Genomic DNA, 23,030 nt, shown 5'->3' on the forward strand with positions numbered 1-23,030 from the left:
AGTCTTTGTTAGGGTGTGTGTGTGTGTGTGTGTGTGTGTGTGTGTGTGTGTTGTAATGGTATTGTTTTCCTGATTTCTTTCTCAGTGAGTTCATTACTGGTATTTTCAAAAGCTACTAATTTTTGTATGTTGACTTTGTGTCCTGCTACTTTGCTGAATTTATCTGTTCTAAGTCTTTTGGTGAAGTCTTTAGGGTTTTCTAAATATAGAATCACTCTGTCAGAAAAAAAAAGTATTTGACTTCACGTTTCCTGTTTGCATACCTATGATTTCTTTCATTTATTTAATTTTTAATTGCTCTGTCTAAAATTTCAATTACTATATTGAGTAAGAGTGGTAAGAGTGGACACTCTTGTGGTGGTCCTGATTTTAGAGAAAATGTTTTCAGTTTTATCTCATTCAGTATAATGTTGGCTATGGGATACTCATTATTGTATTGGAGCCTATCTCTCCCTTCACATCCTATGGTGTTTGTTTTATAAAATTGGGTGCTCCATGTTCAGTACATGAATATTTACAATCATTATATATCTTCTTAAAGAATTGTTCCCTTTATCAGTACATATCATCCTTCTATACCTAATTTATTCAGGGATTTTATCATGAAGGGATATTAGATTTTATCAAAGGCTTTTTCTGCATCTGTTGAGATGATTTTGTGATTTTTATCTTTGATTCTATTTGTGTGCTATATTATATTTATTGATTTGTGAATGTTGAATCAATTTTGCATTCCTGGAATTAAACCACTTGATCATTAGTGTGTACTCATTTTAGTATGCTCTTGAATTCAATTTTCAAGTGTTTATTGAGGATTTTTTTTATCCATGTTCACCAAGGATATTGACCTATAGGTTTTTTTTTTTGTTTTGGTTTTGTTTTGTTTTGTTGTTGTTGTTGTGTCCTTATCAATTTTGGACAGCAGGATAATAATGTCTTCACAAATTGAGTTTGGAAGTGTTCCATCCCTTTCTGTGTTATGGAATAGTTTGAAGTGCATTTGAAAGTCCAGTAAAGTTCAGCAGTGAATCTGTCCAGTTCTTTGCTGGGAGACTTTGTATTACTGCTTCAGTGTCATTCATAGTTATTGATCTGCTTAGTTTATATCCTCTTGGTTCAGTTTTGATGGGTCATATATGTCCAGAAACTTGTACATTTCTTTTAGATCTTATAGTTTATGGGCATATAGTTTTTTAAATTATTCCCTAATAGTCCTATTGATTTTGATGGTATCTATTGTAATATACTCTTTTTCATCTCTAGTGGTACTTTTTGAGTTTTCTTTCTCTTTAGCTAAGGATTTGTCAATTTTATCTTTTAAAAGAATGAACTCTTTGTTTTAATGATACTTTGTATCATCCTTTTAGTGTCTATTTCATTTATGTCTGTCCTGATCTTTGTTATTTCTTTCCTTCTATTTATTTTGAATTTAGTTTGTTCTTGGTTTTCTAAGACTTTGAAATGCATCATTAAGTCATTTATTTGAGCTCTCTCACTCTCTCTCCCTCTCTCATAAGTATAAACTTTCCCCTTAGTTCTACATTTGCTGTCACACAAGCTTTGTGTTTTGTGTTTCCATTTTCATTTCATTCTAGGAAATTTTTAATCTCCCCCACCCTGATTTCTTCAAAAACCCACTATTTGTTCAGAAGTGTATTGTTCAATCTCCATGCATTGGTATGATTTTTATAGTTTCTCTTGCTGTTGATCTCATTTCACTATGATGTGATAAGATGCAAAAAATTATTTCAACATTTTTAAATTTGCTAAGACTGCTTTATGGCCTAATATATGATCTATTTTGGAAAAAGTTCCATGTGCTTATGTAAAAAGTGTGTTCTGCCACTCTTGAATGGGATGTTCAGTAGATATCTATAAAGTTCATTTGATCCTAGTGTAATTTATCTCTGTTGTTTCTTTGTTGATTTCTTTCACCTAGATAATCTATCTGTTGGTAAGCGTTGAGTAATGAAGTTACTCATTATTATATTGGGGCCTATCTCTCCCTTCACATCTTATGGTGTTTGTTTTATAAAATTGGATACTCCATGTTCAGTACATGAATATTCACAATCATTATATCCTCTTAAAGAATTGTTCCCTTTGTCAGTATATAGTGATTTTATCTTTTCTAACTGATTGGACTGAAAGTCTTTTTTATCAGACATTAGTATAGCTACTCTGCTTTCTTTCAGCTTCCATTTGCTTAGAATATCATTTTTTACTCTTAAATTTTGGGCCTTTGTCTTTTCTGGTGAGGCAAATTTTTTGCAGGCAGCATGTTGTTGGGTCTTATTTTTAATCCACCCAGCCTGTCTACATCTTTAATTGGAGAATTAACATCATTTACATTTTATTATTGAAATGTACTTGTTTCTCTCATTTTGTTGTTTTTCTTCCTGTTGTTTTGAATATTTTGTTTGTTATTTCCTCTCCAATTTATTTTAGAGCTTGATAGTTTTCTGTATTAGTGATGTTTCTTTCCAGATTCTCATGTGCTTCTCTACACTTCTGGTAAGATTTATTTTTCCCATGCTTCATGATTGTTTGTCATTTTTCTTCTTCTGGCTAGAGAATTTTCATTGGTTTACTAGTCATGAATTCCCTTAGTTTGTTCTTATCATGTAAGGTCCTTATTTCTACTTCAATTCTGAAGAATAACTTTGATGGATAAAGTAATCTAAGTTGGCAGTTATTTTCTTTCAAACTTTGAAATGCATCATTTCGTGCTTTCCTGGCCTAATTTAGAATTTCTAACCTGCTGTTACTCTGATAGATTTGCCTTTATATGTGGCTTGGTGCTTCTTTCTTGAAGCTTTTAATATGCTTTCTTTGTTGTGTGCTTTTTGCAGTTTAACTATAATGCAAAATGAAGGCATTCTTTTCTAGTTATGTCTATTTGGGGTTCTAAATACTTCTTGTACCTGGTTGTCCATGTGGTTGCCAAGATTTGGGAAATTTTATGCTGTCATTCTACAGAATGGGTTTTATATGTCTTCAGTCTATAGGTCTCTTATCTATTTGAATTATGCATATGTTTGTTCTTTAAATAGTGTACCAGAGATCCTATATATTCTGTTTGTTCTTTCTTTTCTTTTCTTTATTACTGTCTGAATGTGATAATTTCCCAACCTTATCTTCAAGTCCTGATGTTTTGTTTTTTTTTCATTCTACACATTCTGTCTATTGGTGAGGCTTTCAATTGAGTTTTTAAAATGACTTGTTGAGCTTTTCATTTTCTTGATTTCCATTTGGTTCTTTTTAAAAATCTCTATCTCTGCATTGAATTTCTCATCCATATCCTGCATCTTTTCCATAATCATCTGTTAATTTGTATCCTCTTGGATTTCACTGAGCTTTTAAAAAAATCATTCTTTAGAATTCTTCATCCAGTATTTTATACATTTCAGTATCTTTGGAATCAGTCAGTATAGATGTATCTATTTACTTTAAGTTGTCATATTGTCTTGTTTTTAATTTTTCTTGTGTTTCCATATTGATATTTGTATATTTAAATGTAAGGACCTTCTTAATAAGCAACCTTTTCTTGATATCGGTTTCTTGTGTAATGATAAGTTTATTTACATTTGGACTTTATAGTATAGTTTCCCTGTGGCTTCTTCGGCTGTGGTTAGAGGGTTTTGACATGATGTATACTGTGTCAGAGCCTGGGGGACCTTCTTTCTGTATAAGACTGGCAAGAATATGGTCCTTCTGGTAGTTCAGGCAGGCATGATGTAAACAGTAGAATATGTGAGGTGCGCCCTCTGTGGTTATTCCTCCAATCTTGTCAGCAATATGTGAGCTGATAGGATATAGGAACAATCTATGCTGAACTCCCTCATAGATTCATTGTCCACACCATTGTGTTATTCCTCTCTACTCTTGCTATGGTAGTGAATTTCGAGGAGCATGACTTCACACCACTCCTTGCTGTACTTACTTAGAACAAAATCTATGACTAGGGCCTCTTAACTCCCTATTTTTTTTTTAAGTAAGTTGAATATCTATCAAGGTTCAAGTGGGGTTCTTTGTGACTATTGTAAGATTGTAAGTGTAGTTTTTCTGACTTGGGCTGGAAGTTTAGCTCAGCAGCAGCACCCCCATCCAAACTACTCAAATGGTGGCTGTGCTTGATCCCCAGGATCACATAGAAAGAAGGAAACAACTAGCAGATAATAAAATAAAGAAGATAATAAAGTATAAAGAAATGAAGCCACACCACCATTAACAACAGAAAACAAACAGGCAAAAAGTACATGGAATGAACAAAAAGGTAAAAAAGAATTAATTTAAAAAAATAGAAGTTAAAACAGAGGAGAAATAGAACTAAATGGAAAATAGGAACTTTTTAAACATTAAAAAAGCAATAAAGAGGGCTGGGGTTGTGGTTCAGCAGTAGAGCACTTGCCTAGCATGTGCGAGACCATGGGTTCTATCCTCAGCACCACATAAAAATAAATAAAATAAAGGTATTGCATCCAAAAATAAATCAATAAATAAAGAGGGAAAACAGGAAAAGATAAAAATGTAGGGGAAAGGGAAAGGAAAAAAATTAGGTATTAAGAGAAAAAGAAAACACAGGTATATAAACATATACAAATACAAAGAACAGCAATAATAATATCTTAATAAAAGTTTCCTCTCCACCAAGGTACTTTATTATACAGGCAAGAGTGGATGATCATAATCCATATCAATCAGAATTTCTCTCCATGCCTTCTTAGGCTGTGTCCCCTTTGGAGAGAGCAAAGGGTGGGAGTTATTCACCCTCTTCTTTCCTTTGTTGTGCTTATATGGCAATCAGCAGTAGTTATGGCCAGAACCATTGGAATACTTCTCAACTCCCCTGAACACCAAAATGAGCTAAAGCAGAACTCCGAGCTCTGCAGGGAAAGATTCACTCTGCAATTATTTGAGCTGCACACTCTAGGAAGACACCAACTTTGTAGTGTGTCACTAAGTTAGCGTGGTGTGCACCCAGGCCTTTTTTTGCAGGGCTGACACTGGGTACTGCAGTATGCCTAGGACTCTGGCATCTTCTGTGCTACATTCTCTTCCTTGTAAGGAGATATCCTGTTTCTATTTCATAGGATTATAATAACAATGCCATTACTTTCTTCCTCAGTGCTGCCATCATCATTGCACCCACAACTAGGGGATCTAGGCCCTGTGATGGTATAATCCTCGTTCTTACAATATCCTTGTAAGATTAGGTGACCTACCACTAGGCAATGGAACCAAGTTTTAAATCACATCTCCCATACTCCACAGCATGGAACAGCCCCAGTTACACCTCAGCTTTGCAATGCTTTAAAAACAAAAATTCAGGTAAGCATGAAGTCCTTGCATTCTTCTGACTTTTTTAAAATTGCCTAATGATAAAGAACAAATTGTCACAAGTCATATTTTCAAAACACAAAATATTCATTGTTTCGGGTAGACAATGGATAGGTATAGAGATTACATGAATCTATAAGATTAGATTGAGTCCTTAATCACATTGGAAATTTTATGGCCAAAAGACAGGTGCAAATGAACAGTGTTTACCATAGTCTAGTGTCCCTCATGACACTGTCTAAAATAGAGCCCCACACATATGGAGAAGATTCATTTCTATACTGCAGCTTCTTTATCCTTTAGACTTATATAACTGCTCAAGGAAAACTTAATTCCTGCTCTTAATATTTCTTATTTTTGTTGTTGGGGATGAGGATAACTGAGGATTGAACCTGAGAGTTTTGGGATTTTTTTTGTTTTTTCCCAAGACAGAGTCTCAATACAATGCTTAGGGCCTTGCTAAGTTTTGGGCTGATGCTGGCCCCAAATTTGCCATCCTTCTGACTCAGCCTCCCAAGTCACTGGGATTATAAGCATGCACCATAACACCTGGCTCTGCTCTTTATATTTCTGTTTAAGAAAATGTTTAAGCTAAGTGTTGTGGCATATGCCTGTGGTCCTGGCTGCTTGGGAGGCTGTCATAAGAGGATCAACTGAATTTAAGAAATTCAAAAATAGCCCCAGCAACATAGCAAGGCCCTATCTCAAAAACAAAAGCAAAATAAACAAAAAATAAATAAAGAGAATTAAAAGGAAAAAAATCTGTTAGAGAAAAACCAAAATGTTTAGTAACATAAGTTCTTCTGACTCCTTAACGAAATACAATGAGATGGAGTCCACAAGTTCATGTCGGGGTAAAGCTGAATTAGTGCCTTGGTCTCTGCCCCACGATTTATAGCAGCCCAGAGAGATCATTTCCCTGCACATACATGCCACACAGATCCAGTGTGACAAATGTATACTTTTTTTTCTTGTCAGTGTCTGAAGAGAGAGTACTAAGGATACACATAAGTTAGTGTAAGCGAAATCAAACCTTAATTGCTTAGCTTTTGATTCAACAGATGATTAATCACTTACTATTGGATTATCCCACTAAAAGTCACACAGCACAAGCTGATTCCTTCCTTTTCCTATAAAACCCTTTTGGAATGCTTTGCGGGGGAGATATTTCAACAGAAATCAGGTAGTATTTGATGAGGGTAAACTGATTGTCCTGTAAACATTCAGCTTATAAAAACTAGTAGCCACTGACCCAAGCTGCTCCTTCAATTCTTTTGCTACCTCTGCAGATTTGAAGAAATTGTGATGGACTGTTAATATCAGGGAGTAACACTCATGGTCTGTAGCCCAGCCTAGTTACATCATTCACACATCTGCTCCATCTCTGCTTAGGTCAGTACTGACTGGCACATGCCATTAATCAGCCTTTACATAATTTGAAATGAGATTTTTCACCCCTGGTTTTCTTGAATTGCTATAAGAAGAAAAGACTAAGCCTTAGGAAAACTTTTATATTAAACTGATGTTGAATTTTTCAATTTTTTTTCAAAGATTTTTTAAAGATATATACATGTAAACCACCATACTCTTGATTTTCTTCCATTTCAATGATGCCACTGATAGCTTTAACGAGAACAATTTCATTACAGTAGTTAGAGAGGCAGATGTCAGCAACAGTACAACGTCTTCATATGTACCAGATACCTTGATTTAAATAACAAATTCCACTGGGTGCAGTGGCACATGCCTATAATTCCAATGACTCTGGAGACTGGAGCAGGAGGATCACAAGTTCAAATCCAGTCTCAGCAATCTGGTGAGGCCTTAAACAACTTAGCAAGACCCTGTCTCTAAATAAAATATAAAAAAGGGCTGGGGAGGTGGCTCAGTAGTTAAGGACCCCTGGGGTCAATCACTGGTACAAAAAAATTAATTGATTAATTAATTCCAACCACTGTTTCAATGGTCTTCACCATCATTCTGAAACTATTTATCAGATGTTTCCATTTTCTTATATTTCCTTTAGAAAAAGAAAGTTTTTATGTTTCTTTGTTGGTTTTTTTTTTTTTGCTGCTGCCTTTCCTATCCTCTACTATCCCCCATCCCCTCCCCTCCCATCTTCTCTCTCTACCCCATCTAATGTAATTCATTTCTCCCCCTTGTTTTTTTTTCCCCTTTCCCCTCACTTCCTCTTCCTATTTGTATAACCATGAGGGTCTCCTTCCATTTCCATGCAATTTCCCTTCTCTTTCCTTTTCCCTACCACCTCTCACCCCTGATTAATATTAATCTTCTTCTCATGCTCTTCCTCCCAACTCTGTTCTTAGTTACTCTCCTTATATCAAAGAAAACATTTGGCATTTCTTTACTAGGGATTGGCTAGCTTCACTTAGCATAATCTGCTCTAATGTCATCCATTTCCCTGCAAATTCTATGATTTTGTCATTTTTTAATGCAGAGTAATACTCCATTGTGTATAAATGCCACATTTTTTTTTATCCATTCGTCTATTGAAGGGCATCTAGGTTGGTTCCACAGTCTTGCTATTGTGAATTGTGCTGCTATGAACATCGATGTAGCAGTGTCCCTGTACCATGCTCTTTTTAGGTCTTTAATGAATAGACCGAGAAGGGGAATAGCTGGGTCAAATGGTGGTTCCATTCCCAGCTTTACAAGAAATCTCCATACTGCTTTCCAAATTGGCTGTACCAATTTGCAGTCCCACCAGCAATGTAAAAGAGTACCCTTTTCCCCACATCCTCGCCAGCACTTGTTGTTGTTTGACTTCATAATGGCTGCCAATATTACTGGAGTGAGATGGTATCTTAGGGTGGTTTTAATTTGCATTTCTCTGACTGCTAGAGATGGTGAGCATTTTTTCATGTACTTATTGATTGATTGTATGTCCTCCTCTGAGAAGTGTCTGTTCAGGTCCTTGGCCCATTGGTTGACTGGGTTATTTGTTATCTTATTGTTTAATTTTTTGAGTTCTTTGTATACTCTGGATATTAGGGCTCTATCTGAAGTGTGAGGAGTAAAGATTTGTTCCCAGGATGTAGGCTCCCTATTTACCTCTCTTATTGTTTCTTTTGCTGAGAAAAAACGTTTTAGTTTGAGTAAGTCCCATTTGTTGATTCTAGTTATTAACTCTTGTGCTATGGGTGTCCTATTGAGGAATTTGGAGCCCAACCCCACAGTATGTAGATCTTAGCCAACCTTTTCTTCTATCAGACGCCGTGTCTCTGATTTGATATCAAGCTCCTTGATCCATTTTGAGTTAACTTTTGTGCATGGCGAGAGAAAGGGATTCAGTTTCATTTTGTTGCATATGGATTTCCAGTTTTCCCAGCACCATTTGTTGAAGATGCTATCCTTCCTCCATTTCATGCTTTTAGCCCCTTTATCAAATATAAGATACTTGTAGTTTTGTGGATTGGTTTCTATGTCCTCTATTCTGTACCACTGGTCCACCCGCCTGTTTTGGAACCAGTACCATGCTGTTTTTGTTACTGTTGCTCTGTAGTATAGTTTGAAGTCTGGTATCGCTAGACCGCCTGATTCAACTTCCTGCTTAGAGTTGTTTTTGCTATTCTGGGTCTTTTAGTTTTCCATATGAATTTCATGATTGCTTTCTCTATTTCTACAAGAAATGCCGTTGGGATTTTGATTGGCATTGCATTAAACCTATAGAGAACTTTTGGTAATATCTCCATTTTGATGATGTTAGTTCTGCCTATCCATGAACAGGGTATATTTTTCCATCTTCTAAGATCTTCTTCTATTTCTCTCTTTAGGGTTCTGTAGTTTTCATTGTATAAGTCTTTCACCTCTTTTGTTAGGTTGATTCCCAAGTATTTTATTTTTTTTGAAGATATTGTGAATGGAGTGGTTGTCCTCATTTCCATTTCAGAGGATTTGTCGCTGATATACAGGAATGCCTTTGATTTATGCATGTTGATTTTATATCCTGCCACTTTGCTGAATTCATTTATTAGCTCTAATAGTTTCTTTGTAGACCCTTTTGGGTCTGCTAGGTATAGAATCATGTCAACTGCAAATAGTGATAATTTAAGTTCTTCTTTTCCTATTTTTATGCCTTTAATTTCATTCGTCTGTCTAATTGCTCTGGCCAGTGTTTCGAGAACTATGTTGAACAGAAGTGGTGAGAGAGGGCATCCCTGTCTTTTTCCAGATTTTAGAGAGAATGCCTTCAATTTTTCTCCTTTCAGAATGATGCTAGCCTGAGGCTTGGCATAGATTGCTTTTACAATATTGAGGTCCGTTCCTGTTATCCCTAGTTTTTCTAGAGTTTTGAACATAAAGGGATGCTGTACTTTGTCAAATGCTTTTTCCGCATCTATCGAGATGATCATATGGTTCTTATTTTTAAGTCTATTGATGTGGTGAATAACATTTATTGATTTCCAGATATTGAACCAGCCTTGCATCCCAGGGATGAATCCTACTTGATCATGGTGCACAATTTTTTTGATATGTTTTTGTATCCGATTTGCCAGAATTTTATTGAGGATTTTTGCATCTAGGTTCATTAGATATATTGTTCTGTAGTTTTCTTTCTTTGAAGTGTCTTTGTCTGGTTTAGGAATCAGGGTGATGTTGGCCTCGTAGAATGAATTTGGAAGTTCTCCCTCTTTCTCTATTTCCTGGAATAGCTTGAAAAGTATTGGTATTAGTTCTTCTTTAAAGGTTTTGTAAAACTCTGCTCTATACACATCCGGTCCTGGGCTTTTCTTAGTTGGTAGTCTTTTGATGGTTTCTTCTATTTCCTCAATTAATATTGGTCTGTTTAGGTTGTCTATATCCTCCTGACTCAATCTGGGCAAATCATATGACTTAAGAAATTTATCGATACCTTCACTATCTTCTATTTTATTGGAGTATAAGGACTCAAAATAATTTCTGATTATCTTCTGTATTTCTGAAGTGTCTGTTGTGATATTGCCTTTTTCATCCCGTATACTAGTAATTTGAGTTCTCTCTCTTCTTCTCTTCGTTAGCATGGCTAAGGGTCTGTCGATTTTATTTATTTTTTCAAAGAACCAACTTTTAGTTTTGTCAATTTTTTCAATTGTTTCTTTTGTTTCGATTTCATTAATTTCAGCTCTGATTTTAATTATTTCTTGCCTTCTACTTCTTTTGCTGTTGTTTTGCTCTTCTTTTTCTAGGATTTTGAGATGAAGTATGAGATCATTCATTTGTTGGTTTTTTTCTTTTTTTAAGGAATGAACTCCAAGCAATTAATTTTCCTCTTAGAACTGCTTTCAGTATGTCCCATAGATTCCGATATGTTGTGTCTGTGTTTTCATTTATCTCTAAGAATTTTTTAATTTCCTCCTTGATGTCTTCTATAACCCATTGATCATTCAGTAACCTATTGTTCATTCTCCAAGTGATGTATGCTTTTTCCTTCCTTCTTTTATCGTTGATTTTCAGTTTCATTCCATTATGATCAGATAAGATGCATGGTATTATCTCTACTCCTTTATATTGTCTAAGAGTTGCTCTGTGACATACTATGTGATCTATTTTTGAGAAGGATCCATGTGCTGCTGAGAAAAAAGTGTAACTGCTTGATGTTGGGTGGTATATTCTATATATGTCAATTAAGTCTAGGTTATTAATTGTGTTATTGAGTTCTATAGTTTCCTTATTCAACTTTTGTTTGGAAGATCTGTCCAGTGGTGAGAGAGGTGTGTTGAAGTCTCCCATGATTATTGTATGGTGGTCTATTAGACTCTTGAACTCGAGAAGAGTTTGTTTGATGAACATAGCTGCACCATTGTTTAGGGCATATATATTTATGATTGTTATGTCTTGTTGGTGTATGGTTCCCTTAAGCAGTATGTAGTGTCCCTCTTTATCCCTTTTGATTAACTTAGGCTTGAAATCTGTTTTATTTGATATGAGTATGGACACTCCTGCTTGTTTCCGAAGTCCATATGAGTGATATGATTTTTCCCAACCTTTCACCTTCAGTCTATGTATGTCTTTTCCTATCAAATGCATCTCCTGTATGCAGCATATTGTTGGGTCTTGTTTTGTGATCCATTCTACTAGCCTGTGTCTCTTAATTGGTGAGTTTAAGCCATTAACATTTAGGGTTATTATTGAGACATGGGTTGTTCTTCCAGTCATATTTGTTTATTGATGTTACTAAACATGGTTTGTTTTCCTCTTTGATTATTTTCCCCCCTTTACTGTCCTACCTCCCACTGTTGGTTTTCATTGTTATTTTCCATTTCCTCTTCCTGTAATATTTTTGCCAAGGATGTTTTGAAGAGATGGTTTTCTAGCTGCAAATTCTTTTAATTTTTGTTTATCGTGGAAGGTTTTAATTTCATCTTCCATCCTGAAGCTTAATTTTGCTGGATACACAATTCTTGGTTGGAACCCATTTTCTTTCAGTGTTTGAAATAAGTTATTCCAGGATCTTCTAGCTTTCAGAGTCTGTGTTGAAAGATCAGCTGTTATCCTGATTGGTTTACCCCTAAATGTAATCTGCTTCCTTTCTCTTGTAGCTTTTAAAATTCTCTCCTTATTCTGTATGTTGGGCATCTTCATTACAATGTGTCTAGGTGTGTATCTCTTATGATTTTGCACATTCGGCGTCCTGTAGGCTTCTAGGATTTGGGATTCTGACTCATTCTTCAAGTCTGGGAAGTTTTCTCGTATTATTTCATTGAATAGATTGCTCATTACTTTGGTTTGGACCTCTATACCTTCCTGTATCCCAATGACTCTTAAGTTTGGTCTCTTTATGTTATCCCATATTTCTTGGATGTTCTGCTCATGGTTTCTTAACAGTCTTGCTGAGCTGTCTATGTTCTTTTCAAGTTGAAATACTTTGTCTTCATTGTCTGATGTTCTGTCTTCTAAGTGTTCTACTCTGCTGGTAGTATTCTCAATTGAGTTTTTAAGTTGGTTTATTGCTTCCTGCATTTCTAGGATTTCTGTTTGTTTTTTATTACCTCTATCTCCTTGTATAGTTGATCTTTTGCTTCTTGGATTTGTTTATGTAATTCATTGTCGAAGTGATCTTACATTGTCTGATTATGCTGTCTAATGTCTTCCTTGAAACTTCAGATCATCTGAAGCTTGTATATCCTGAATTCTTTATCTGACATTCCATCTGCTGCAGATATTACCTCTTCTAACGTTGAGTTGACCTGCATTGCTTGTGGTCCTTTCTTTCCTTGTCTTTTCATACTGTTTGCGTTTCTTTCTGCTTGGTGAAACTATTGTGTTATTGAATTTTCCCCCTATATATTTATTTTTTTATTTTATTTTTTTTTAATATTTATTTTTTTTTTTAATTATCGGCGGACACAACATCTTTGTTTGTATGTGGTGCTGAGGATCGAACCCGGGCCGCACGCATGCCAGGCGAGCGCACTACCGCTTGAGCCACATCCCCAGCCCCCCCCTATATATTTATATTGCTCTCATATAGTTGCAAAGTCTGCCTCGCAGGCGCGGGCAGTGGCTCTGGCCCTCCTCCAATTGGGGCAGTGTGCCTACCACGCCGGCGGGCCCCTGGGCCTGTTCTGCCGGTCGGTAGCAGGTCCGCCTACCTTGCAGGCGCGGGCGGCGGCTCTGCCCCTCCCTGGTGCGCTGGGCCTGTTCTGTCTGTCGGTTGCAGGTCTGTCTACCTTTCAGTTGCGGGTGGCGGCTCTGTCCCTCCCCCTAACGGGGTGATGTGTCTGCCATGCTGGCAGGCCGCTGGGCCTGTTCTGTCTGTGGTCGCAGGTCCACCTACCTTGCAGGCGCGGGGGTCGGTTCTGCCCCTCCGCAGGCCGCTGGACCTGTTCTGCCGGTGGGTTGCAGGTCCGCCTACATTGCAGGCGCGTGGGGCGGCTCTGCCCCTCCGCGGGTTGCTGGGCCTGTTCTGCCGGTGGGTTGCAGGTCCGCCTACCTTGCAGGTGCCTGGTTTGTTAATATTGTTTTTTGTTGCTGGGAATAGAACCTATGGCCTCATGCATGCTAGATAAGTGTTCTACCACTGAACTAGACCCTCAGCCCAAACTTAACCTGAAGACCTTGAACCCGTGTAGAATATAAACAGCATTTGTATCTCTGCATTTTTCTAAAGATGGTTGACAGCCTTCATAAAATTTTCAAAGGGGGCCCATTACTCTTTGTAGATCTACAGTTTCAGAATTAAAGAATCACCTTTCCTTTGGCCACCTTACTTTCAGAAATTTTTCCATAACACTGCCGAGAGAGAGAGAGAGAGAGAGAAAATCTGTAGGAATGAAGGAAGGAAGGAAGGAAGGAAGGAAGAAAGGAAGGAGAGGGGAGGGGAGGGAAGAGGAGGGGAGAGGGGAGGGGTGAGATCTGTATTTTCTGGATATCCCTAGATCAGTGTAGTATTAAGTCCCTGAATCATTTTTTATGTAAGTCTTCCAAGTTCGGAACAAATACTACATTGACTATTACCTTTTTGTTCTTATACTTTTATCAATCTTTAACACTTTAATTACATTCTTACCATACATAATAATTTCTCCTCTTCCCTAAAGTTTTTTTTATCTATTGTCTAAGAAAACATGAGCTGTTTCGATCTAGTCCTTATTCCAGACCATTACTTTTTTTCTTGAATCAGTACTTGTTTCTATAATTTCATATTTTTTAAGTGAATGATCTGTATATCCTTCTTTGTTATACTAGAACTGTGTCACAGGGATTCATTTTTCAGACTAGCTGCTCTTGTTTATGGCTTTCTTCTAGAAATAGTCTTGCTTACTAAACAGTATTGGTTTTCTTGGCAGAATCTGTTCATGATGAATTCTTTTCAGAGTAAAAAATGGTATTATCTATGTAGAACAATGTTTTTAAAGTGAAAACTACTATACCATTCCAATAAATTCCTAGTGTAATGAGGGGTTAGAACTTGACAAAGTGATTCTAAACTAAAAAATAAAACTCAGGAAAATAGTTCAGGAAATTTTGAAGATAGAGTTAGGTGGCTTTGTTCTGTCAGGTGTTATGAAAAACTACAATCATTAACCAGTGTAAAAAAAAGAGTGGCCAAAGTAACAGAAACAAGTATTTGGTACTTCACCTATTGGTTTGTGAATCAGTACAACCTTCAATGAAAGGATACTAGGTCATTCTTATGAGAAAGTTTTAAAATATGTTTTTCTTTTGGTCTATGATTTCAACTTTTAAGATAAGAAGATTTTGTGTATTTGTGATATAATTTTACCAATACGGGTGGTCACTATGGCATTTAAAATTTTTGACAACAAAATATTAGAAATAACCTACATGTTCAGCAAAGGATTAAATAATTAAAGTGTAATACGATGTTATAATTAAAACTGTTATAGAACTGCACAGTTTTTGACAAATAGAAAGTTTAGACTAGATTGTTGAATGAGGGAAAATAGTTTATTAAGCTTTGTAATATTGTTTTTTAAAAAAATGTGTACAGTCCATAGAAAAAAATTTAAAGTTATGTATTGTTAGTGACTTTTTAAATTGTTCTATATGTATTTATTAGATATATATTTACAAAAATCCAAGAAATATTTTTAATTTTTTTTAGTTGCCAATGGACCGTTATTTTATTTATTTATGTGTGGTGCTGAGAATCGCATCCAGTGCTCTACACAATGCTAGGCAAGCGCTCTACCATTGAGTTACTGAGCTACAACCCCAGCCCCCAAGAAAAATTTTTAAAGCAAGGCTCTATGAAATCTAGAATTCAAAAAAAATTATTCTTCTTTGTCTCTGAACTAGCAATTTCTCATTACAAAGCAATATTTAAAAGAGTAAATACGACCTTTTCATTTTTAGTCACATTTGTAGTTTCTGTAAAAGAAGGCAGATTTTTAAATGGAGGAGTACTGGGAAATATAAGAGAGAAAGACTGCTAAAAATGAAGATATTTTTTAAAATCTGATGCCCATTAATGCTAAAGAGCTGTAGTGTAGCTAGTAAGTGAAGACACCTGCCATATGTCTGTTTTCCTGCACAACATGGTAATTTACAATTACAATTAATGTGTTTATATACCTCTGTACAGTTAACCCATATTTAGAATGTAATATAAACCCAAATCATTTTCATGTTTCTGTTTATTTTCCAGTTTTAAAAAGCATTTGAACATATCAAAATCCAGATTTTAACACAGTAGAGTCTTCCTAGCTTGTCATTTTTGGAGAAACCAAATGAATATAAATGAGATCTATGGATTTCTCAGTTGGAAGGCAAGGTCAGTCCCTGAGAGTACATCCCCGGCCAGCTGAAAGATGAACTGTCATGAAGTGAATCCAACCCCAATACCCAATAAAATCCTTAAAATAAAGCCTTAACATTAACGTGTCTACAGCAGTGAAGAGAAACATGACAGGAAGCTTTGGGAGAGACTGCGTGGTTTGCCATCATAAGTCTATTGGGTGGTCACTCTGCCTCCTCACTTTTAGCTAAGAACCTTACAAAAGCAGAATTAACTACTTTGCCCTTAGCTTGGACTTCTTAGGATTTCTTTCTACAGTTTCCAAAAAAATAACAAAATACAAACTAGTTTCACTTATTGCTATTGACTCTTCTACTGACTTCCTGCCAAAGACTGGTTGAAAAAGGAATATTTGGGACCTTCTGAGGAAATTACTACATTTCAGATTTGGTATTCCTCTCTGAAACTATATTGCCTATATGTCATTTCTTCTTCAAAAGATCAACTAATTGATTAACAATTAGTCCTCTTTTATTTTCTAGGATGTGTGGTGTAGATCCTCTTCTAGGACTGTGGCCAGGGAAATATATATGATGCATTAAGTTGATTTTATTATTTTAGAATGGATGATAATGCTCTTGGAACAGCTTTAAAATTTTGAATGTTATAAAGTACTGAGAAATCTTAACATAAACCTTTTTAATTGAAAGAGAATTTATTTTGTATACCACTGTTAATTTTGTAGGACTGCCAAAGTCCACAGGGATTGTATGATTTTTAACAATATAAATATGTTTTCATACAGTTCTGAAGACTGGAAGTCTGAGATCAAAGTGTGGGCAGGATTAGCTGCTGCTGAGGGCATTGAGGGAAGGATCCAGGCTCTTCTTCTGGACTTGTGGATGACCATCCTCGGCCTAGGTCTTCATATTACCTTCCTCTTGAAAGTCTGTGTCCACATTTCTTTTTTTCATCAGGACACTATTCATATTGAATCAAGGCCAACCCTAATGACCTCATTTTAATTTAATTAACTTCTTATAGATCCTGTCTCCAAATATAGTCAGATTCTGAGGTCCTAGGGATTAAGACTTCAACGTGTGAAATTTTGTGGTAAACCCCTTCAGCCCATAATACCAGCTTAATGAAAAATTTGATCAAAATAAAGTATTCGTTAATATATTCATTCAACAAATACTTAATTGAATATTCTATGTAACATGGAATGTCCTTGTTGCTAAGATGTAGTGGTGACCAAAAACAGGCTGAACCTGACCCTCTAGGAGCTTAAAGTCAGGTGAGGCCTCCAGACTTTGAATAAACATGCTTGTAATAAATATTCTGTGATAGGAATAAGGTAAGGTATTGAAGGTTTTCATTTCGACTTATATGCATATCCCTCCTGCTATATAAGTTTTACTTCTGATAACATTGATTAGAAACAAATATTCTAAACCTGAGGGTCCTGAAGGGAAAGTATGGTCTCATAGCAAGACATAGTTTGAAAGAGAAGCATTTATTTTAGGGCTCAAATCCCAGTGCTAATAATCTACTATCTCTGTTGCTTTGAATAAGTTACTTCTTTCAGCCCTGGTTTCTCATCTGTAAAATATATCTATCAATCTACAGGGTGAGAGTTGATATAAGGATAAGATTCAATAGTACAAAAAGAAAGCCCTACAAATTCTGTTTTACATAATAAGCACTCAATAATTTTTCTTCATTATGCTACCACCGTGCCTTGTCTATGCTTTATTTATAGCTCATAAACCATTCTTTTACATCCATAGGAGCTTTCATTTAGAAGGTGCTTAACAATTGGTAGCCAAAAGTGAGGAAATCATATAACTGAAAAAAGTAGACCATTAGTCTCAGTTGCCAGAAAACTTACCACTTGATATTAGGAAATGACTTTGGGAATTACAGTTATTGGAATATAATTGTAAAGTTTATTTCCTTAGCTGTCAGATGACAACGGTGTAACAGAACGAGTGAGAAGATTTTGATTGAAGAAATGATTTGAAAACTTTTTGAAAAAACCTAGAATTTTATGATTGAAAGGAATGATCTCTGAGGCTGTTTCCAGCTTATAATAATTTTCTAAGTCCCCATGAATAAAAACAAAACAATGTACCACAGTTTGGATGTGGAGACTAAGAAGATAAAGAATATAGGTATGGACAGGGAAGGGTAACACTGATTCCCATACTATGGTTCCCACATAACCTTTTCTTTCATATCTCCTGCTTCTTTGTTTTCTCTCCCAAATACAAGCTCAATCCTGCCATTGTATGTACCATTTCTTCATTGAATGTTGCTATAATTTAGATCTTGAATAGTCCCCTCAAGGCCCATGTGTTAAAGTCTTGGTACCCAGGTTGGTATATTAGGAGGTGGTGGAGCCTTTAGGAGGAGGGGCCTAGTAGGAGGTCTTCAGGTTACTGGGGGCATGCCCCAGCCCCTTCCTCTTCTTTTCACATCCTTGCCATGAGGTGAGCAGCTCTGATCTGCATTGTTCTTCCCATCAAGATATACTGCCTTGTTGGGCTGCAGATGTAGCTCAGTTGGTAGAGTGCTTGCTTCTCATGCACAAGGCCCTGGGTTCAATCCCCAGCACCACAAAACAACCAAACAAAGATATACTGCCTCACCACAGGCCCAAAAGCAATGGGGTCACCTGAAAATTGACTGAAACCTCTAAAACTGTCAGCCAAAATTAACCTTTTCTCTTTGAAAATCGATTGTCTCAGGTATCTGTTACAGTAACAGAAAACTTACTAGCATAGGTCACCCTCTCTAACTTTTCTAAAGTTTGCTATATCAGTTTGCTAGGGCCAGTGAACAATGTACCTCTAACTAGGTAGCTTATACAATAGAAATCTATTGTCTTATTGTGAGACTAGAAGTCCAAGATCCAGTAGTGGTCAGGTGCTGAGAGCCATAGCCAAGTAGGAATGACGCATGGCAATTTCCTTGTCAGCCTACCCAATGTTGCTTAGAGGGAGGACTCTCCATTGTGGAAATGGGCTTGCCTTGGACCCAGGTCATTTGCAGTGACATTGCATGAATGTTTGAGAAAGGTGACCCTGCTCAAGGACCAGGGTGGATCCGGGTTTAGGGTGGATCTGGGTTTAGGGTCATCCTGCTGGGAATAGGGCGGTTCCAGGTTTAAGGTGGATCCTGCTGGGAATAGGGCGTATCCTGCTGCCTCAGGCGCCCGCTCCTTGAGTTCCCTCCTTGAGTTCCCGTTGAGTTCTCGCGGGATTCAGAGAGTATTTGGTATGCAGAGCCCAGTGGAGTGTGTGGATTTTCCCAGAACATGCGTGTAGAGTGCCGGTGACAGTTCGGGAATAAAGAGTTGCTGTTTGAATCTACAAGGCTTTTGTGGTGGCTCGGTTATTTTGTGCCCAGCCAGACTGCGGCAGTCAGGGTTTACTCCTTGTGAGGACTGTGAAGAAAGAATCTATTTCAGCCCTCTCTCCTTAGTTTATAGTCATCTTCTATGTCTCTTTACATTGTCTTTCCTCTAGTCACATCTGTGTCCATGTTTCCCCTTTCCCTAGGGATACCAGCCATATTGATATTCTTAATGACTGGCCTACCCTAATGACTTCCTTTTAACTTGATTACCTCTATAAAGACCCTGTCTCCAAATAAGGTCACATTCTAAGTAAGGTACTGAAGCTTCTTGGACTTCCAAAATTTGGGGACATACATTTCAACTCATATCACCTACCACTTATGATATAGAGAAAATATATGTTGGGGAAGAGGGTCGGAAGGCAGGGCATCTTATTTTTTCCTAAAAAGGAGTTAAGTAAGCAATAGCATTATAGAAAGGAAAGAGCATTAGCTATAAAAGCAAATAGTCCCAGGTCTGTTTCCTGCCTCTCTGCCACCAATATATCTTATCTTCTCAGGAAAATTTTAAGAAAAGTAAGAAATTTTCTCTCCCCACCAAGAACTCTGTGAGTTGAAGAATTGCATTAGCGACTTTCTATTTTGGGAGCAGGACAATTAAACACATAGGTGAGATTTGGAGATATTATCTCAGAAAGAAAAGTTTGGATATTTTGATAAAGATATGCTTCTTAATTTCTCCAGAAAAAAAAATTTATGTGAATCTGTTAAGAAAGCACTGTCACTTTTTGCCAAGCATTGTTAGCCACTAATTTCATCAAGCTAATATAACAGGACAGTAAGTGATTTGCCTTTAATTTGTTGTGATTGTTTTGTGGAAAGCAGAGCTAAAAGTGATTGTGTTATGAAAAGCAGAGAGCAAATATTTAGATAGTGATTGTTTTCATAAATAGTTTAAAGAATATTGCTAAATCTAAGTAGACACCAGGTAAATTTTTTAAATATATTAACTTTAAATCATGGTTTCTATAATAATCAGCCATTAAATGCATGCAGATATTTTAAATGATCACCACATTTTAAACATTTTTTATGGAGCACCAGATTACTTGCTAAATATGTATTACCTTTGAGATTTAAACTAAAGAGAAGAGGTGGGGAAAAACTTCATATCCAGGGATTTATTGTGGTTTTCGTTACTTTCCTGAGAAGGCAATCATACTAACACCACAGGTAGAAAAGAATGTTTTGCTGCTTCCATGTCATATCATTAAAATAGTTAATCTATGGCCATAAATTTTTATCTTCTGGGCCAAGAAATTTTAAGTAAAATGCTAACAAAAATGTAATGCTTTTCAATGAGAAGTGAAAGAATCTTTATCCTTTTTATTTGAGGTTCCAGAAATGGCACACTCCATAAAAAACTATATCATTTTTATTTTTAAACTGAGTCAGTAAACAATTTATTTGGTGCGCATTCTCTGTGCACACATATATAACATGTGAACATTCAGGAAACAGAAGGTGCTTGAATTTGTGAGATTTAAATATTTTCTCACAGTTGATCCAGTGATACATCAATTGAAATAAAACCACATATAAATGAATACCACTTTCTACTAAAAGGCAAGTATAGATTTCAGTCATTGTTTTAATGAGGACAGTAATGACTCCATTCATTCACAGAATATCTTACAAAACTTTAACATGTTTACCCCCATATGCATTCTAAGACTCATCATATAAAACGCTACCTGTCCTAATCATAATATACATATGTTATTATGTTAATCCAACTATACATGTTTTATATTGATAATATTCTTATAAATGTTAAATTTTGAACTATATATGTAATGCTTTGATTTCACACTTACGTTATTCATTTAAAAACATGCATATATGTTATATTTATATTTTAAATGTGTTATGCAAAATATAAGTTACATAGACCATTGGTAATTTTATAGAACATGGTAGGCAAAATGGAAATATCCAGAATAGCAGTTTTTGGCCATTTTCCAGACTTACTTTCTCTGGCCCCAAACCCACTCCTGCTCTTTCTCCAGGTTCTACCTATTCACATTCTCATAAATAGTAACATTGTATTCTGTATATCTTCCTTAGAGACCAAATACCTAAAAAGTACCTGTTAAGGAGTAGGTATTTAAATAGGAAGCACATAAGCCAGATAGAGGAAAGGAGAAAATCAAGCATCACTTATTCAAGTGACCACTGTTAGGAGGAAAGGACAAAGGACCAGCACACAGAAAGGGGCAGATAACCTCAGCAAGGGATATATGGGAACATTCTTAAAGGCAGAGAGCACTTGAGCTAAGTCTTAAAGGATAACTAGGAGTTGTTAAGTAGAGGGAATGAGAAGAAAGAGAGAAGACCAGACATCAGGAATGGGAGGAAAAATGGAAGATGTTTGACTGAAATCTAGGCTGTGATTAGTTATTGCCACTGAGAGTTAAATTTCGTGTTAAAACTCTTGACAGCCAAGCCAAAAGTTATATAATTTCCAGTACATAATTATGTTAAACTTCCAAAATGCATTAGGAGAATATTTTGACATTAAATTGAAAGATTAATATACATAGGTATACACACATATAATTTAAAAAGACATTGAACAATATTGATGTTGTTATTTTAAACCAAGATCATTTTCATGTGACCAGTTCTTATATTGACTTATATCAGATAGACAAGGTCATAATACTAAGTTCTAAGGTTCTGAAGGCCTTTCTTTTAGGAACTAAAATAATTCAGTATGACATGAAGCTTCCTGATGGTTTCCCTTGGCACAACAAATCAGTGAATCCAGAGAAGCTCATGATTTAGCAGATCCATTGCCCTGTTCTTCTCAAGAGTCAATTTTCTCCATCAGGCTTTTGATTAAAAAAAACCTATTCATCTGGAAAGTATATTATAATATAATAAAGAAGACACTGGCAAAGGTTTGGTAATTGAAAAAAAAAAAAATCAGGCACCAAAAACAGTGACTTACATAGAAGCCTAATTGCCTTTGTTTGCAAAAAATGCATATCTGATTAGAAGTTCTGCTACCACTAATGGAACATAATCATGCTGTTTCTGTCCCATAGCTCAAAATATGAAAGAATGCCTAGTGTGGTAATGGAGATAGACTAGGTATCAGTAAATTCACATACCAAACAGTTGACTTAAGGTAGAAATTAATTCATCTCTGTTTTATTCTAATATGAAATAAAAAATGATTGATATATTTCTATACATAGTCATTCTGAGAATGACTCAAGAAAAAATTTTTATGAGAACCAATTGAAAAGACTAGTCAAAGCATATAGAACATTTGTGTGTGTGTGTGTGTGAGAGTATGTGAGTGTGTAATGAGGAAACTATTACAGATCTAGGGTTATTATAAATAAGTCCAATATTGCCCCAATCTGTAAATATTGCAGTGCCTTAAATCACATGTTTATCCTTACAAGACCTTCTAAAATTAGTCTTTAATATTCATGTTGAATTTGAAGATTTATTTTCCCCAAATAAGTATCAGAGGCCATCAGTAAACACATAAGTCTTGATGTCATGCTTTGTCTTTAAATACAAGTGACACCTTTTAACACAAATTATTTCTTTTTTGTTATCATATATTGTTTATATTAATCGGATTTAGTGTGATATTTCTGTACACACATAGATCTTGCACTGATCCCATCAGCCTCCCTTTTTCCACTCTATGTCCTTTCCAATCTTTAGCAATCACTATTCTACTTTCAGTTCAATTTCTTTTACCTTCCACATATGTGAGAACATGTGGTACTTGTTTTTCTGTGTCTGGTTTATATCCCCTAAAGTAATGTCCTCCAGATCTGTCCATTTTGCTGCTAATGACAGGATTTCATTCTTCTTTATGGTTGAATAATACACCATTGCATATATATATATATATATATATATATATATATATATATGGCACATTTTCTTTATCCATTCATGGTAGAACTATTTCTTAAGAATATTTATTACTTCTGAGAATCCCCAAAGTATATATAAAATGAAACATGTTCTTTTGGGTTGAATAATACATCCTTGCATATATGTATCACATTTTCTTTATCCATTCATGATAGAACTATTT

The 23,030-nt window shown here is 35.8% G+C and overlaps 1 protein-coding gene and 1 non-coding gene across 11 annotated transcripts in view; both read left to right on the forward strand.

The window, feature by feature from the left end:
• The window catches only part of Arb2a (ARB2 cotranscriptional regulator A), a 474,828-nt gene that overhangs the window by 352,632 nt on the left and 99,166 nt on the right, over positions 1-23,030 (forward strand). The window lies entirely within an intron of this gene.
• Positions 18,090-18,163, forward strand: Trnae-cuc (transfer RNA glutamic acid (anticodon CUC)). The gene has a single exon. It is a non-coding gene; the product is annotated as a tRNA-Glu (tRNA).

Source organism: Marmota flaviventris, chromosome 5 (assembly GCF_047511675.1).
Source record: "Marmota flaviventris isolate mMarFla1 chromosome 5, mMarFla1.hap1, whole genome shotgun sequence".
NCBI lineage: Eukaryota > Metazoa > Chordata > Mammalia > Rodentia > Sciuridae > Marmota > Marmota flaviventris.